The 18,234-nt window shown below is 33.2% G+C and overlaps 3 pseudogenes; 1 reads left to right on the top strand and 2 right to left on the bottom strand.

Annotated features, from left to right (window-relative positions):
* Positions 1–4,189: 4,189 nt before the first annotated feature.
* On the top strand, positions 4,190–5,503 carry LOC132799895 (large ribosomal subunit protein uL2cy-like; annotated as a pseudogene).
* A 510-nt stretch (positions 5,504–6,013) lies between these two features.
* LOC132800074 (photosystem II protein D1-like) lies at positions 6,014–7,064 on the bottom strand (annotated as a pseudogene).
* A 5,229-nt stretch (positions 7,065–12,293) lies between these two features.
* On the bottom strand, positions 12,294–12,694 carry LOC132799809 (ATP synthase epsilon chain, chloroplastic-like; annotated as a pseudogene).
* Between the last annotated feature and the right edge of the window lie 5,540 nt (positions 12,695–18,234).

The following is an 18,234-nucleotide window of genomic DNA, read 5'->3' as shown; positions in this document are numbered from 1 at the left end:
AGCCCAACAGCCAATCCAGCAACAATAACAGAAGTGGCAGAAATCAATGGATTATGGTGGATTATGGCTTACTTATTCTATCACTAAGATTTATCCATTCAAAGTCACTAAAAACCATGAATTGAAATAATAATATTCTTGAAGCAATAGAACTGCTTCAATATTTTCCTATACATGTAATTTTTAATTTGTATGACTTTTGTTCGGCCAGTTCTTTCTTTTATATTTTTTTTTCAGCACCATTCTTTGAATTCTTTGCTCTTTTTTGTGATTTAAATTCATTCAATATTCAAAAAATATTACAGTCAAAATGGAAGTACTTATATTGGAATCCTTATCTAAATAGTGGAATCCTTATCGAAATTCATAACATAATACTAGGGCAAATTAAATATATCTTTAATTCATATACCTAGTTAATATTGAATATCACATATACATGTCTTTCCCCCATAACATAAACCAACTATTCGTATCTTAGATTCAGTCAGATTCTAGCATCACTCTTTGAAACATACATAAGAATTGCCTTATAACAATTAGATTACATACATCTAGTTCGACCCCCAATACTCCTCTAATCAACCCCATTTTATTTATCATTATCCCCCATGAGTACAATCAATTTAACTGAAAAATTCGTTAGTCATAATCATTGCATAGAAATATTAGGATTGAGTTTATCGAAGTTCATGTAATTTATTATTTATTAATTTTTTTGGGTCAATTGGTGAATTGAATGAACAAAACAATATCAATAGAAAGGGAGTATTCATTGTCGAGTGGTATAAATCGACCAGAAAAGAATTTGAGGAAAAAGATCTTTTAGATCTCTTTCCTTTTTTTTTTTTTTTTTTACAATTCCTTAACTTAATATTGTAACATTCTTTTTACTATTACTCTAGATCGTATATACTTTGTTCTTATTTCGATCTTATTTGTATATTTTTCTTCCTTAAGTTAAGTGGATTACTTTGAGACATATAGACATGCCGTCGGGCTAAGCTAAAAAAAGACTATGTCGAAAACTAATCAATGATGACCTTCCATGGATTCGCCTATATAAGCTGCAACTAAGGTTGCAAAAATAAGAGCTTGAATGCCATTTGTAAATAATCCAAGGAACATGACAGGTATAGGAGCCAGTAAAGGCACTAAAGAAACAAGAACAACAACTATTAATTCATCGACTAATATATTTTCGAAAAGTCAAAAACTAAGCGATAAGGATTTTGTGAAATCTTCTAAGATGTTAATGGCCAAAAGGATTAGGGTTGGTTGACTGTATTTAGCGAAATAACCTAATCCCTTTTTTGAAAGGCCCCCATAGAAATATGCTATTGACGTGAGTAAAGCTAAAGCAAAAATAGTGTTTATATCATTTGTGGCCACGGCTAACTCCCCATGAGGTAACTGTATGATTTTCCAGGATAAAAAAGCCCTTGACAAATTCGAAAACAAAAAGAAATAAAAACATAGTTCCAATAAATAGAACCCGGGGACCATATTCTTCTCCAATCCGCGTTTTGCTCACATCTTGAATGAATTCAAGGACGTATTAAAAGAAATTCTGACTATCAATCGGAATGGTTTGTGGATTATGAGCAGCTATAATGGCTGAACCTAATAAGATAGCAAGTACGACCCAAGAAGTAGTAAGTACAAGAAGTTATAGATGTCTCCTACCAAGAATAGATTTGCTTCCTCTCATATCCCTAATAAATCCTTCAATCCTTCCTTTATCAGCTCATTAAATCCAGTTGACTCTTTGTCATACGTAACAAAGAACTAACCCATCTTTCACCTACGTTTCATAGAATGAGCAACTTAGGGAAAAATGAAGAAACAGAGAAAAGAAAAAGCACTGAGAGAAAATGGGAGAGGAAACACACCTGAGATGGAGCTTGAGAGAGATGCCAATCCAAGCAGTCAGAAGCAATGAATGGTCAGAGAGGTGAGGCAATCCAAAGGGGGCAGCACAACTCTTGGAGAGAGTTTTAGAAAGGAAATAGGGCCGGTGCAATTTTATCAACTAAAGGGTTTTATGGGGATCATCCATCCAAAAATGGTTATATCGGGATTGTAACCAAAAATACAAAAAATAAATAAATTGATCTATGGGTCTATACGGAGCGTTATCAAACCATCCACTGGTTTTAGCTTTTCACCTAAAAAGGATATATTTGCAATTTGGTTGTAAACATTTAATTTTTTATTCTTTTTAGAAATGTCAATTTTGATATTTTGTATGATAAATGCTTCAATATAAAATAATCATATAATAATGTTATTAGTTATGTATAAAGTATCAATTGTTAACTAAAATTATATGTGTGGATAGTGGTTAATATAACTACTTCACACAAATTTAATCAAGTATACAATTATTAAGAAACATCTATTTAAACAAGGTGGTTGAGTATACCATGATTCACACTTTGATTTTAATTTTTTTTCTTATCATTTTACCCTAAACTCTATTTCCTACTATCATTAGTGCATAATGAATTTCATCCAAAAATATTGGAAAAATTGTCAAGTAAGTACAAACTAGAAGGGAGCAAAATGCAGCTTCATATAGGTTAGGGACTATATATGTAATCAAATCTAAAATAATTATAAAATCTGTTTTTTTTTTTAAGTAAATATTTCTTTACAAAATGCAGCTCCATTGTGGATTATTTTATTAATATTATTATTAACACCGTTTGTATCTATTTAATAGCCACTGACATGGTAGCTCAAACCATTAAATTACCAATTTCATGTTTCTTTTTCTTACATTTAGTCAAGGTTCTCACTTCTTGCCAAAATGGAAAAGCATGTGGATGGTTTCCCGCACTTGCATTTACTCACCAAACATAGTTGGTCGCTAACGGCATTAAACTAAACCTATTATAAACTTTTTTTTTATATTTTATTATTTTAAATTCTATTTAGTGACCAATATTTTCATCACAAATATAACATTTAACCACCCAAAATAATTTGGTCGTGGAATGCCTTATGCTAACATTATTTGCTATTTTTCCTTAAAAAAAAAATTTAACTTATATTATTAGTGATTAATATATTGGTCCTTTATAAATACTTTTAGTGACCAACAGTGGTTGGTCGTTGAAACTTCATGTTCCTGCCAAAAAAAAAGGTGGGAAAGCTTCCCGCCCTGCCTTTTTAACTACCAACTAGTTTTTGGTCAGCGAAAATTTATATTTGTGACCAAATTTCTGGTCACCATAACAGGTCAACCAAAATTCTACACGTTTCTCTTACTATCGTTTCTGCGACTAAATATCGGTCGTTGTTTTATTCATTCAGTGACCATTACTTTTTCGTCACTGACAGCATAGTCGCTAATTCCTTTTTTTTTTAGTGACTCCAAATTTAGGAGTCCAAGAGTTTTATAAAACATTTTTTATGGAAAAAAATGTGAATCAAAGATCCCACTGAATTGAATTGGGTCCATGAATCTAAGAAATAGTGAAAATTCTTGATCTCTCTCAATATCTCTTTTAATTCGAAAATCCAATCTTTAAATTGATGTCTTTTCATTGAGTCCTCCTAAATTTCATTTATTTATCCTAAATATTTCATTTGAATTTGAATTTGGTTATTCACCATGTATGAGGATCCTCGCTAAGCATCCATGGCTGAATGGTTAAAGCACCCAACTCATAATTGGCAAATTCGTAGGTTCAATTCCTACTAGATGCACGTCAATGGGACCCTCCAATAAAATAAGTCTATTGGAATTGGCTTTGTATCAATGGAATCTCATCACCCCTACGTAATGAATTGGTGTGGTATATTCATATCATAACATATGAACAGTAAGAACTAGCATTCTTATTGAGACTAGAACTAATAGGGAAGAAAATAGATTTATGGTTGGAATCAAATAAGTAGTATTTACAGACAAAAGTATTTGGTCATTGTTGAAAAATCAATATACTTCTAATGTCGAATCAGGATCAACTAGGACAAAAATAAAGCATTGGGTCGAACTATTTTTTGGTGTCAAGGTAGTAGCTATGAATAGTTATCTACTCCCAGGAAAGGGTAGAAAATGGGACCTATTATGGGACATACAATGCATTACAGACGTATGATCATTATGCCTCAACAGGGTTATTGTATTCCATCTGTTAGAAAGAAAAGAACTTCAATCAAAATACTTAATAGCATCACGATACATTTATACAAAACTTCTACCCTGAACACACGCAAAGGAACCGTAGACAGTCAGGTGAAATTCAATCCACGAAATAATTTGATCTATGGGCAGCATCGTTGTGGTAAAGGTCGTAATGCTAGAGGAATCATTACCGTAGTGCATAGAGGGGGAGGTCATAACCGTCTATACTGTAAAATCAATCTTGCACAGAATGAAAAAGAATATATGATAGAATCGTAACTCTAGAATATGATCCTAATCGAAATGCATACATTTGTCTCATACACTATGGGGATGGTGAGAAAAAATATATTTTACATCCTAGAGGGGATATAATTGGAGATACCATTGTTTATGGTATAGAAGTTCCTATAAAAATGGGAAATGCCCTACCTTTGAGTGCGGTTTGAACTATCGAATTACGTAATTGGAAGTAACCATTTAGGTTTATGATGAAACCTAGAAATCGATCATTGATCCAATTTGAATACCTCTATAAAATAGACCTCAATAAAAAAACTAAAGAGTAACGGCATCAGGTGATTGAGTTCAGTAGTTCCTCATATAAAATTATTGACTTTAGAGATATAGTAATATGGAGAAGACAAAATTGTTTCAAGCACCGACGGAACCAAAAGCGCCCTTTGTTTCAAAGAGATGAGGATGGGTTATTCACATTTCAATTGATGGTCAGAGGCAAATTGAAAGCTAAGGAGTGATAATTCTAAGGATTCCCAGGGGTAAAAATAGAGATGTCTCCTATGTTACCCGTAATATGTGGAAGTATCAATGTAATTTCATAGAGTCATTCGGTCTGAATGCTACATGAAGAACATAAGCCCGATGAAGGAACAGGAAGACCTAGGATGTAGAAGATCATAACATGAGTGATTCAATAGATTTTGATTCCTATATATCCACTCATGTGGTACTTCATTATATGATATATATAAGAATTATACGATATATATATAAGATCCATTTGTATAGATATCATCATCCACATCCAGAAAGCCGTATGCTTTGGAAGAAGTTTGTACAATTTAGGAAGGAGTTTTGATTGATCAAAAAGAAGAATCTACTTCAACCGATATGCCCTTAGCTACAGCCATACATAACATAGATAGCACACTTGGAAAGGGTGGACAATTAGCTAGAGCAGAAGGTGCTATAGCGAAACTGATTGCAAAAGAGGGGAAATCAACTACATTAAAATTACTTTATGGGGAGGTCTGTTTGATATCCAAAAACTGCTCAGCAACAGTCAAACAAGTGGGGAATGTTGGGGTGAACCATAAAATAGTTAATACCTATAGTATATTTAGTTAATATATATAGCATATATAGTTAATTATTTTAATATTTTTAATATTTTTTTTGCTTTTAATTTAAATATATATATGGGCAAATGATGGGAATTGAACCGACGCACGGTGGATTCACAATCCACTACCTTGATCCACTTGGCTACATTTGCCCCTATTACAAATTACAAACTTACAAATTATAAACAAATAGGTCAATTTACACCATTTATCATTTTTTTTTGTTCTTCAAACTAAAACAAGAAAAAATGGAATTGAAACCTTTAAATTTAAATGTAAAATAAAAAATTGCAAAAAGGATATTAAAAATAAAAATTTCTACATAAAAACAGTATGGGTATGTTAAAGTAAAGATAAAGTAAACAAAAAAATTTAAGTAAAAAAAAACCTCCTAAAGGAGCAATACCAAACTTCAAAAACTCCTAAAGGAGCAATACCAAACTTCTTGCTAGAACAAGAAATTGATTATTGCTCCTTTATGTTCAATAATACAATATACACTAATACCAAAGTCTTATCCATTTATAGACGGAGCTTCGACCGCAGCTAGATCTAGAGGGAAGTTATGAGTGTTATGTTCATGCATAACTTCCATACCCAAGTTAGCACGGTTGATAATATCAGCCCATGTATTAATTACACAACCTTGACTATCAACTGTAGATTAGTTGAAATCGAAACCATTTAAGTTAAAGCCATAGTGCTGATACCTAAAATAGTGAACCAAATACCTGCTACAGGCCAAGTAGCTAGGAAGAAGTGTAAAGAATGAGAGTTGTTGAAAACTAGCATATTGGAAGATTAATCGTCCAAAATAACCATGAGCAGCTATGATACTGTTGGTTTCTTCCTCTTGGCCGAATCTGTAACCTTCATTAGCATATTCATTTTATGTGGTTTCCTTGATCAAACTAGAAGTTACCAAAGAACCATGCATAGCATTGAATAGGGAGCTACCGAACACACTAGCTACGCCAAACATGTGAAATGGGTGCATAAGGACGTTGTGTTCAGCTTGGAATACAATCATAAAGTTGAAAGTACTAAAGATTTCTAGAGGCATACCATTAGAAAAGCTTCCTTGACCAATTGGATAGACCAAGAAAACAGCAGTAGCAGTTATAGTAGGAGCTGAATATGCAACAACAATCTAACGGTGCATACCCAGACGGAAACTTAGTTCCCACTTATGACCCATATAACAAGCTATACCAAGTTAAAAGTGTAGAACAATTAGCTTAGAAGGACCACCATTCATCAATGGAAGCCGCTTCCCATATCGGGTAAAAGTGAAAACCCATCATTGTAGAAGTAGGAATAATGGCACCAAAAATAATATTGTTTCCATAAAGTAGAGATCCAGAAACCGGTTCAGGAATACCATCAATATCTACTAGAGGGGCAACAATGAAAGCAATAATAAATATAGAAGTTGCGGTCAATAAAGTAGGGATCATCAAAACACCAAACCATCCAATGTAAAGACAGTTTTCAGTGCTGGTTATCCAGTTACATAAGTGACCTCATAGGCTTTTGCTTTCGTGTCCCTCTAAAATTGCAGTCATGGTAAAATCTTGGTTTATTTAATTATTAATCATCAGAAACTCCCAAGCACATGAATTTTCTGTAAATAGATAATCGAGGGCTTGTTATTCAACAGTATGACATGACTTATATACCCATGTCAACCAATATTCAACATCCATAGATATATGAAGGTTTTTATCTATCTAGATTCATCCATTTTTTTTAATAAAATAAATATATAAATTGAATAAAAGTAAAATAAAAGTAAAATAAGTTACAAAATTTGGATTAAAATTCGGATTTAATTTAGATACATGTGATTTCAATAGAATAATTAGAATGGGTTGCTTAGCACTTGAACCGGCAACTAGTCGGATGGAGTAGATAATTTACTTCATATAGTTAGAAAATAAAGAAAAGGTAAAAATCGCTTCCCAAACCATTATTGCATTTTTCATTGCACATGGCATTCCTTATGTATACATCTAAAATCCAGCTCCTTCCCTAGACAAGCCTCTAAGAAAGTTGAATATTCAGTTGATTAACCCTTACTCTTACTACATGAAAATTTCATAATAGATGACTAAATAAATTTTTTGTTATCTTTTCAGCATTTATGGATAATTTCCATTTCCATGGTTGAATAGCTAATCATTCATGACTGACCAAATCATTGATGCAAACAATATCCAAATACCAAATTCACCCTTTATATAACCTTCAAAAAGTCGAATAAATTATTGGAAAAATCAAAGAAAGAACCCCTTCTTGCTGCATAAAGGACTCTTCCAATAATTCCAAACCTAGACTTCATACAGTACTTTTGTGTTTACGAGCCAAAGTTTTAAGACAAAAAAGTCAAAGTATATATTTTATTCGATACAAACCTTTTTTAGGATCCACTGAAATAATGAGAAAGATCTCTACATATATGGGGAAATCGGTCGATAATCTCAAAATCTGACGAATCGGCCTAGGTCCACTTACTAAAAGGATGTCTTAATGTGTTACAAATTTTCATTTTAGCCAATGATCAGATCATTGGGCTAATTAGAACTAATTTATCAAGCTTCTTTATAGCATTATGCATTATAAATGAATTTTCTAGCATTTGACTCCGTACCACTGAAAGATGATAGCGTAAAAAGTCGAAAGAATGGTTGGCTAATTGGTTTATATAGCTCATTCCTGATTGGGCCCACATGTAAAAATGACATGGCCACAAAGGACAAGAAAATATTTCCATTTATTCATTACAAGAGGTGTATCTTTTGAAACCAAAATTGATTTTCCTTGATATCTAACATAATGCATGAAAGGCTCCATGAAGAACCATAGGACCACCGGAAAATCATTAGAAAAGACTTCTCGTAGAGGATGTTTTATTTTTCCATAGAAATAAATTCGCTCAAAAAATACCCCAAAAAATGTTAATTGTAAATGAGAAGATCAATTACAGAGAAAAAGTAAGATGGATTCATATTCATAAACAGCAGAATTATATAGAAACAAGAAAAATCTTGAATTACTTTTCAAAAAAAAAAAAAGAAATAGTTTTTTTTTTTTGGAATAATAAAACTATTCCAATTATAATACTCGTGAAGAAAAAGCTGTAATAAATGTAAAGAAGGGGCATCTTTTGCCCAATAGTGAAGGGTTTAAATTAAGATTTCCAGATGAATGGGTTAGGATATTCATACATCTGATACATAATTTAAACGGTTCTGAGATCTATCTAGTTTGAAATATCTTTGAAATTCTTCCATTTGAAATTTGATTTGAACTGGAGATAAGGGGTCTATTGGGTTATCAAATGATACATAGTACGATACAGTCAAAACAAGGTATCATAGTAAGAAAAAAATAGATACCTCAGAAAAAGGTAAGACCATCGGCAGGCGCTCTATCCTCTGTTTTTTCATCTAAGTGGTTTATGTTGAGTCTAAGATAACAAGATGGTTAGAAATCCTTTATCTTTGCAATCCAATCACTTTTTTTATTTTGAAAAAATAAATAAATAAATAAAAACTCTTTATCAATATACTGCCTTCTTCTACACATTTATCTCCACCTCATAATGGAGAATACCTAATAGGTAGGACTCATAAAAAATGGATAATCCCTCATGGAAAAGCCTTCCCGCATCAAGAACTACTATATTTTTAAAATCCAATTATTTAGGGTAATCATTCAGATAATCATTCAAAAATGAAGACCAAAAGCTCATTACTCTTTGTTTCCCTATAATTGGGGCCATAGTTGGGCTCAATCCATTTATTCACTCGATCCAACTTGAAATTGATTTTCCAATTTCTTTTTCCTGCCACACCAAGAATTCAAACAATTTAATATTCTCAGAATTCTCCATTGATATGACTTGCTACTTTTTCCATTCATTTCTTGCAGGATCAGTCACGATCTTACAAACTCTACTGGTTGTATGGATGAATCCATTACTTCATACAAATGTGTTAAAGATGCTAGCCGCACTTAAAAGCCGAATACTCTACCATTGAGTTAGCAAACTGAATAAAAGAATTAAAATGTGTAGATACAATCAGAATACCAATAAAATAAATAAAGAGGTTGAATTGCATGACGTAATTGAATTTGAAATGGCAAAACAAATTGTATCATACAAAAAAAAAAAAATTGTATTACAGAAAATCCAATGAACGCATTCCTTGAATGAAATCAAATTTATGGCACGAAGAAAAGTAGATCCATTTATCCATATTCGAATTATATTTATTTGATACACTATTGACAATATGAGTATTTGTGAAAACAATACAATGGAGAACTAGAAAAAAATAAAATGTTATAAATTCATTTTAAAAAAATAAGGACTTTTGTTGGATTGGCACTACATAGCTAATTGACATATAGACAAATAAGGTATAAAGATGCAAGAAAAATGTAATAACGAAACAAAAACAAAGAAGTAGAAAAAAGCTCGGATTTAGTCAATCAATCAATATAAGTAAAAGAAAAAAGCTTAATCCCCCTTTTTATTTGTTCATATCCTCTTAGACATATGTATTGAATCCATAAAGAGTTGGAACCATTTCATGCTGTCGTTGTCCATATTTGCACCAAAACTGCTACCCGGGTCATGCTTCATAATTGGAAAAATGAGCACCATGGAAATACATACCACTCAGCCAAAGAAAAATGATGGAAAGTTGGCTGAAATGGGCACTAAATACCTTTCGAGAGATCTCCTCCAAATCATTGGTATGGCTATCTAAATCATGAGCATCAATGTGTAGGTTCTAGATCCAAGTGGTAGTATTTGGTCCTTTAGCTATTGTTCTTGAGAAATGACCTGGTCTGGCCCATTCCTCGAAAGAAGTTTTTATGGGATCCCTATCTACCAAAATTTTAACTTCTAGTTCTGACGAACGAATAATCATTGAGTCCTCCTCTTTCCATACAACATATAAAAAGAGACCCGCCAATAGCTATGTAATTAGTGAACCTATGAGAGATGTTTAGACTTAGTTTTTTATCTTCTATCTCCCATCTATCTATTTTCTTTAGTTATTCACTAGAGCAATTATGATTTGGAAGTCGATCCAGGGCAAGTGTTTGGATTTATTATGACATAGCCGGGGGGCGCTTAACAGACCTTTTTAATCTTATAAATTTTTTTTAGGGGGCTTTAAATTGACACAATTCTTTTTTGTGCAACCTAATGTATTCATATCTCAATTAGAAATTCCTAAATGAAAACACTTTATGTCTTACATAGAATATATTACTATTACTCTATTCCAAACCGTGTGAACAGCCTTTAGTCATTATTAAGAGACATACTAGTATTTCTATTTAGTCATTTGAAGGTCTTTTTTACTTTTATTAGTTGTTATTATTAACAGCAGAAAAGACATATATTTTCTGACTTATCTGTATATCGTTTATCCCTACGAAATAACAGATGAAATAGAACGATCTTAAAAGGAGAAGGGATATAATGAAATTTTTTGATTGGTTCTTCCGAGAGAAATGATCCATTTTATTTGACTGATAGAGACAACAAACAATTCATAAAAAATTCATTATAACAAAAAAAAAAATGAAAAAAAAAATAGTGTTCTTATTCGAAACACCTTGTGATCTTCAACCAATTTTGCACTTCAATATAATTACCAAGAGTAAGCTTTATAGCCTGTTTCCAATACTCGACAACTTAGTCAAACCAAGCCGCTGCAATTCCAAAATCTCCTTGTCGAATGGCCTGTTCTCCCCAGTTGGAATAGATGGGTAAATTCCTTCCCTTAAAACTGTACTTGAGAGTTTCCGACCTCATATGGCTCACCAGTCAAATTCTTTTAGTATCTCATTTTTTTAATCTACCATATATAATTGAATAAGATTTCTAATGGAACTATCCCATTTTTTTCTGTCGAGTTAGCCAAAAGAGGTTATGAGTTTGAAACATTAATTTTGCTTAATGATTTAATCAATTTTATCTTTTCTCCCACCTTCATAAAGCATAAGTATTTTTGCTATCATTACAATTTTCTAAAAGGCAACTATCTTAGTTCCATATGTAAATTTATTTAGAATCTTTGAAAAAGACTTTCTTCATAACAAGGAAAAGACTTACTATTGTTAGGATCTGATGCTACACCGCTGCTCAATACCTTAGGGGATCAACTCTATTACATAAGTGGATTCCTAACTTTTATCGCAGATCATGACATAAGTAAGCAGTTGTTATTGTATCAGCCCAAAATCTCATGAATTGATCTTTACGACCCTTATCCATAGAATAACGTATCTAGGCATACCAATTTAGTCATATTTCCACTTCCATGAAATGCATTTCTTTACTACAGCTAATAAAAATCGTTGTTTTGGACGATACATATGTACAAAGCCTATTTTTTTTTAGTATTTATTTACAGATTTGCTCTTTCTTTCCCTTTCTATAATAGGAATAACACTTGATATTATTAGAAATGCCCAAAAAATATCATATTCGTAAAGTAGAAACATAAATGTGGAAAATATATCGGATTAATTTATTCGAATTGGAATTATTTGCCAAGTCATCTATGCGTATTTCTACTCATGCTCTTTTATTGATTTTGTATCTTTTTCATCCTACCCTATTTATCTATTTAATTTCAAATTAAATATTTGTTTGTTTCACTAGAAGTTGATTCTACTTGATTTTATTTTATTCTTATTCAATTTCAATCGGTAGAAGCAAATTCCGTTTATACACCTTATTTTGCTTATTCAGACCCACCACCTAGTTACAATATCACATTGATAGCCTCTACTTGTGTCCTAGCTCGTCCGAGAGCGAGATTTGCTTCAATTGTTTGTCTCTTGCTTTTAGCTTTACTCAAGTAAGCTTCCACTATTTCAAGAGTTTGTTGTGCTTCTTGTGGTTCAATGTCACTACCCTTCTTCGCATCATTTGCTAAAACAGTGATCTCATTATTGCCTATTCTAGCAAAACCACCCATCAAAGCCATCATTAACCATTGGTTGTTAAGGCATATTCTCAAAATACCAATATCTACAGCTATGGCAATAGGCGCATGGTTTGGTAATACATCGATTTGTCCACTATTAGTAGATAAAATATTTCTTTCACTTCCGAATCCCAAAAAATTCGTCTCGAGGTCAGTACACAAAGATTTAAGGTCATTTCTTCAATTTGCTCTCCATTTCTAAGTTCATAGCCTTTGCAGTAGCTTCATCGATGTTACCTTCAAAATAAAAAGCCTGTTTAGGGAGACCATCTAATTTGCCAGAAACGATCAATTTAAATCCTCTAATTGTTTCTGCTAGACCACATATTTCCTTAGTGAATCGGTAAATACTTCTGCTATGAAAAAGGGTTGTGATAGGAAACGCTCAATTTTTCATGCTCTTGCTATGGTTAAGTGATCTTCTTCGAATAATTTGTCCAACCCAAGGATGGCTATATTGTCCTGAAGTTCTTTATAACATTGTAAAGTTTGTTTAACTCTTTGCACAGTTTCATAATGTTCTTCACCAACGATTTGAGGTTGGAGCATAGTTGACATTGAACCTAAAGGACCTACTGCTGGATAGATACCTTTGGTAGCCAATCCTATTGATAGTATGGTAGTAGCATATAAATGTGCAAATGTTATGGTCGGAGCGAGATCAATCAAATCGTCCATGGGTATATAAACTGCTTGAATAGAAGTTATGGACCCTTCTTTGGTAAAAGTAATTCTTTCTTTAAAAAGCCCATTTCGGTACTAAGAGTGGGTTGATATCCCACAGTGGAGGGCATTCTACCCAACAAGACCGATACTTTAGATCCCACTTGGACAAAATGAAAGATATTGTCAATAAATAGAAGTACGTCTTGTTCATTAACATCTCGAAAATATTCTGCCATAGTTAGGGTCGTTAAACCAACTCTCATACGTGCTTCCGGTGGTTCATTCATCTGACCATAGACTAGAGCTACTTTTGATTTTGAAATATTTTTTTCATTTATTACTCCAGATTCTTTCATTTCTATGTAAAGATCATTGCGTTCATTAGTATGTTCACCTACTCCACTAAATACAGATACACCCCCATGAGCTTTGACAATATTATTGATCAATTCCATAATGAATACTGTTTTGCCCACTCCCACTCCCCCGAATAGTCCTATTTTTGGTCCATCATGATAGGGGGCTAAAAGATGTACTACTTTAATTCCTGTTTCAAAAATTGATAATTTTGCATCTAACTGTATAAAGGCAGGCACAGATCTATGAATAGGAGATGTTATGAAAGTACCTACAAGACCTAAATTATCAATGGGCTCTCCAAGCACGTCGAAAATTCATCTTAGCATCGCTCCACCGGCTAGAACACTTAGAGGAGCTCCTGTGTCAATCACTTCCATTCCTCTCGTTAGACCATCTATAGCACTCATAGCTACCACTCTAACTCGATTATTTCCTAATAATTGCTGTACTTCACAAGTCACATTAATTTTTTGACCAACAGTATCTTGGCCCTTAACTACTAGAGCGTTGTAAATATTAGGCATCTTGCCCAATGGAAAAGCTACATCCAATACCGGACTAATGATTTGAGCAATATGCCTTAGGTTTTTTTTTTTTTTCAAGCGTGGGAACCCCAGGACCAAAAGTAGTAGGATTGGTTAATGAAAGATGTCCAAATTTTTTGCGAAAATTATTGAAATAAAAAATAAATGTTCGATAATAAGTTAAGTTAATTGGTTAATTCAATATTTCAATAAGAAATCAAAAATGGGTGCTAGCACTCGACTTTTTTGGGGCCGTCCAACCGAATGCAATCTAATTATTTACTTATTCAATTTCAATGAGTGAATTTTCAAGTACAACCAAAATCCATTTTCAAAATATCAATTAGATGAATAAAAATCTTGAGAAAGTCTTTCATATGCCTATCATTATAGACAATACGAACCATATCATCTATGGAATTCTAACCCGAACTCTATTCTATTTATGATTCCTTTTTTCTATCTCATCGGCCCTTATTTCATGTCCTATTTCCTATTTCAGCATATTGATTTATGCCTAGCCTGTTATTTATTATATTAATATTATTTTTCTTTTTTATACCTATACCCTTTCTTTCTATTCATGAATGAATTCTGCATATTTTTACATCTAGGATTTATATATACCACATATATTATTGTCGAGAGCAAATTTCTTAGATATTTCAATTTAAAAAAAGGTAAGAGATTAGAAGCTTTGAAAAAAAAAAGAGTGGGTTGCGCCATACATATGAAAGAGTATACAATAATGATGTATTTGGCAAATCAAATACCATGATCTAATAATGAACTGTTTTAATTAGTTGATAATTTTGTGAAAGATGCCTATGAAAAGTTTCATTAACTCTTAATTCATGTTGAGTAGACCTTGGTATTGCGAGAATTCTTAATTCATGAGTTGTAGGGAGGGACTTATGTCACCACAAACAAAGACTAAAGCAAGTTTTGGATTCAAAGCCAGTCTTAAAGATTATAAATTGACTTATTACACTCCTGGCTATAAAACCAAAGATACTGATATCTTGGCAGCGTTTCGAGTAACTCCTCAACCTAGAGTTCTGCCTGAGGAAGCAAGGGTTGTGGTAACTACTGAATCTTCTACTGTTACATGGTCAACTGTATGGACTGACAGGCTTACTAGTCTTGATCGTTACAAATGATATGAACCTAGGATGACTTGCTCCCAAACCCCGTATTTTATTAGCCCATATCTAATTATGTTCAAGTTCTAATGGTCACCTTGACCCCTAACCAACCAGTGATTAGAAACCTTGGTATATAATGAAGATGCAACAATAGGTGATGGAAGTCCTATTGATAAGTCAAAACTAAAACACTTACTCTCTAATGGTGTTTTAGGTGTTCAAAAGAACAAAGAGAAATTCAATCTCACAAAATAAATTCTGAATATTATTAATGGTGTGTTCTTCCTAAAAAACAATCCCTTTTATAGGCTAAGAGAAAACAAAATTTTGCATCACTCGCAGCTTTTTCTCTAAGTTTCTCACTCTCGGATTTATTAAATTTTTTCCACTCAACCTGGGTTTTAGAGGAATTACCTTGGACAGCAAGCTCAACTTTCGCCTCTTGAATGGATGGTGGAACCGTTGGTGCCATACTAGCCTTCTCTTTGAGCTTTTTGGCCTCCCTCCTTTGTTGTATTTGTAATTGATCTCTACACACCTCTTTAGCAGTTAATGGTTCCAGCTTGACCTTCTTACCTCTAAATCTAAAAACAATACAATTCTCTCGATCCTAATAAGTAGCATCTTTATCAAATTGCCATGGTCTACCTAATAAAATATGTCCGGCATGCATAGGCACAACATCACATAAAACAACATCCACATATTTATCTATGCTAAATTTTATCTTGGCTTGTTTATTTACTTTCATCTCACCACTATCATTAAGCCATTGTAATCTATAAGGTTTGGGATGTTCAATAGTTTTTAAGCCTAATTTATCAACTACCATGCTACTAATTACATTTGCATAACTTTCACTATCTATAATCATACTACATATGTTACCTTGAATTTTGCATCGGGTGTGGAAGATGTTTTCTCTTTGAATTTGACCATGATCTTTGTATACAGTAAGGACCCTCCTTGCAACTAAGCTCAAGTCAGCCCTTGAAGGTTGGAGTGTTTCGGATTGCTCATGCTCATCCCCTCCAAGTTCTTCATCATCCAATTCGGCCTCTCCTTTACTTTCCTCACTTTCGGATTCTAATTGACCATTACCTTTCAGCACCATGATCCTCCTATTCGGGCATTGATTGGCAATGTGTCCTCATCCTTGGCACTTAAAACATACAATTTCTCTAAATCTTGAAGGTTTAGGATTAGATTTTACCTCATTCTTTGGTGCTTGGACAGATTCGGCTTTGGACTCCCTTTTTGACCGATTTGAACTTTCTTCTCCAACTTTCAGCTTTGGCTTGTTTTCATAGGTAGGATTGTTTCTCCAGCCACTTGGAATTGATCTTACACTATTTGTAACTCCTCCAAACCATGAGCTTACACCCCTCCTCTTGAATTGATGCTCTAATTTAATAGCCATAAGCAACACTTCCTTCAATTCCACATATTGTTGCAATTATAGTTGATTGGCTATTTCACGATTCAAACCACCAAGAAACCTTGCCATGGTTGCTTCTCTATCTTCATTCATACTTAACCTCATCATAAGCATCTCCATCTCCTTGTAACAATACTCCATGGAGCTAGTTCCTTGAGATAAAGATTGAAGTCCTTGATGCAGCAACCTATGATAGTGTGATGGTACAAACCACTTCCTCATGACTCCTTTCATTTGTCTCCATGTAGTGATCAAATCATCACCAACTCTCCTTTGGGCATTTTGCTCATTGGTCCAACATTGAAGTGCATAATGACCAAATTCCATTGCTACCAATTTCACCTTCTTAGCCTCTGAATAGTTGTGGCAATCGAAGATCATCTCCATACACTTTTCACATTCCTAGTAAGCCTCCGGGTCACTTTTCCCCATGAAAGGTGGTATGTTTACCTTGATGTTGCCAAGATCATCATCTACCTCCTCTCTCCTATGCCTCCCATGGCCTAGCCTCTCTTGGACATCAAGTGTTTCATCCATTCCTTCCTCGAAATCATCTTAAAAATTTTCCTCTTCAAACTCCTCTATAGGTCGTCCATGGCCTCCTCGACCTCCATGGAACTCTTGCCTCAAATTCGGTCCACATGAGATGTTTCTATTCTCTCCATCCTTTGATTTATGTGGTCAAATTGAGCATTCATCCGCTGAAATTGTTCCAAGACAGCCCTCATGTCCATTTGCTCACCACTCCCATAGCTCAGGCATCACCATGGTGGATTCTTCTTCATTAATTCTTAGTGGTGGATCTCCTCTCCTCAACTTTGAATCTGCCATGTTAGTATAAATAATGCAAAATAAAATAACTTCTCACCAAAAATCACTCCCTCACATCTTGACACTCTTCACACTAGTTTCGGCTTTTACCCTCTTTTAAGCTCATACACTCTTGCCTTCTTCCACTTAATGAATTATCTCAAAGTTCTAACTAAAACACCCACAAAAAGGAATTAGATCACAAGTATGTTTTAATTAAATTTACCAACAAAAGAGTAGCAAAAAGTAAGCAATACCGAATGAATTAACGAAATCTAGTTTTCAACGTTTCTAGGCAAAATAAGGCAAATTAACAATAAAATTTTGGAATCAATAAGAACTGGGCTAGATGGTAAGAGATTAAAGATTCAAGAATAAAAAGTTAGAAAAAGAATTTCAAACACGGACAAGAATCGATTCAAACAAAATTAAAGAATTGTGTCGGTTGTTATTCTTGTAATCCAAGTTTTATATCAAATCCTTTAACTAATTTTAATCCAAATAATTTAAGCACCCAAAATTCAAATATCCAGAAATGAAAATAATTCTCCAGCAACTCCAAATATTTAATAAATAATCAATAAAACAGCAGCTCCAATAATTTCCCGCAAACAATCAACTCCAACAAACCGAGAAATTTTTTTTTTATTCGGCTTTTTTTTTCCTTTTTTTTTTTTCTTTTTTTTTTTACTCACAGAACATAAAACAACTGCAGTAGCAAGAATCAACACCAAAATTACAAATCCAACACCAAATAATCACCAAACCCGTGA

The sequence above is a fragment of the Ziziphus jujuba genome, chromosome 11 (assembly GCF_031755915.1).
Source record: "Ziziphus jujuba cultivar Dongzao chromosome 11, ASM3175591v1".
Lineage (NCBI taxonomy): Eukaryota > Viridiplantae > Streptophyta > Magnoliopsida > Rosales > Rhamnaceae > Ziziphus > Ziziphus jujuba.
This window is presented reverse-complemented; position numbering and strand designations above follow the sequence as displayed.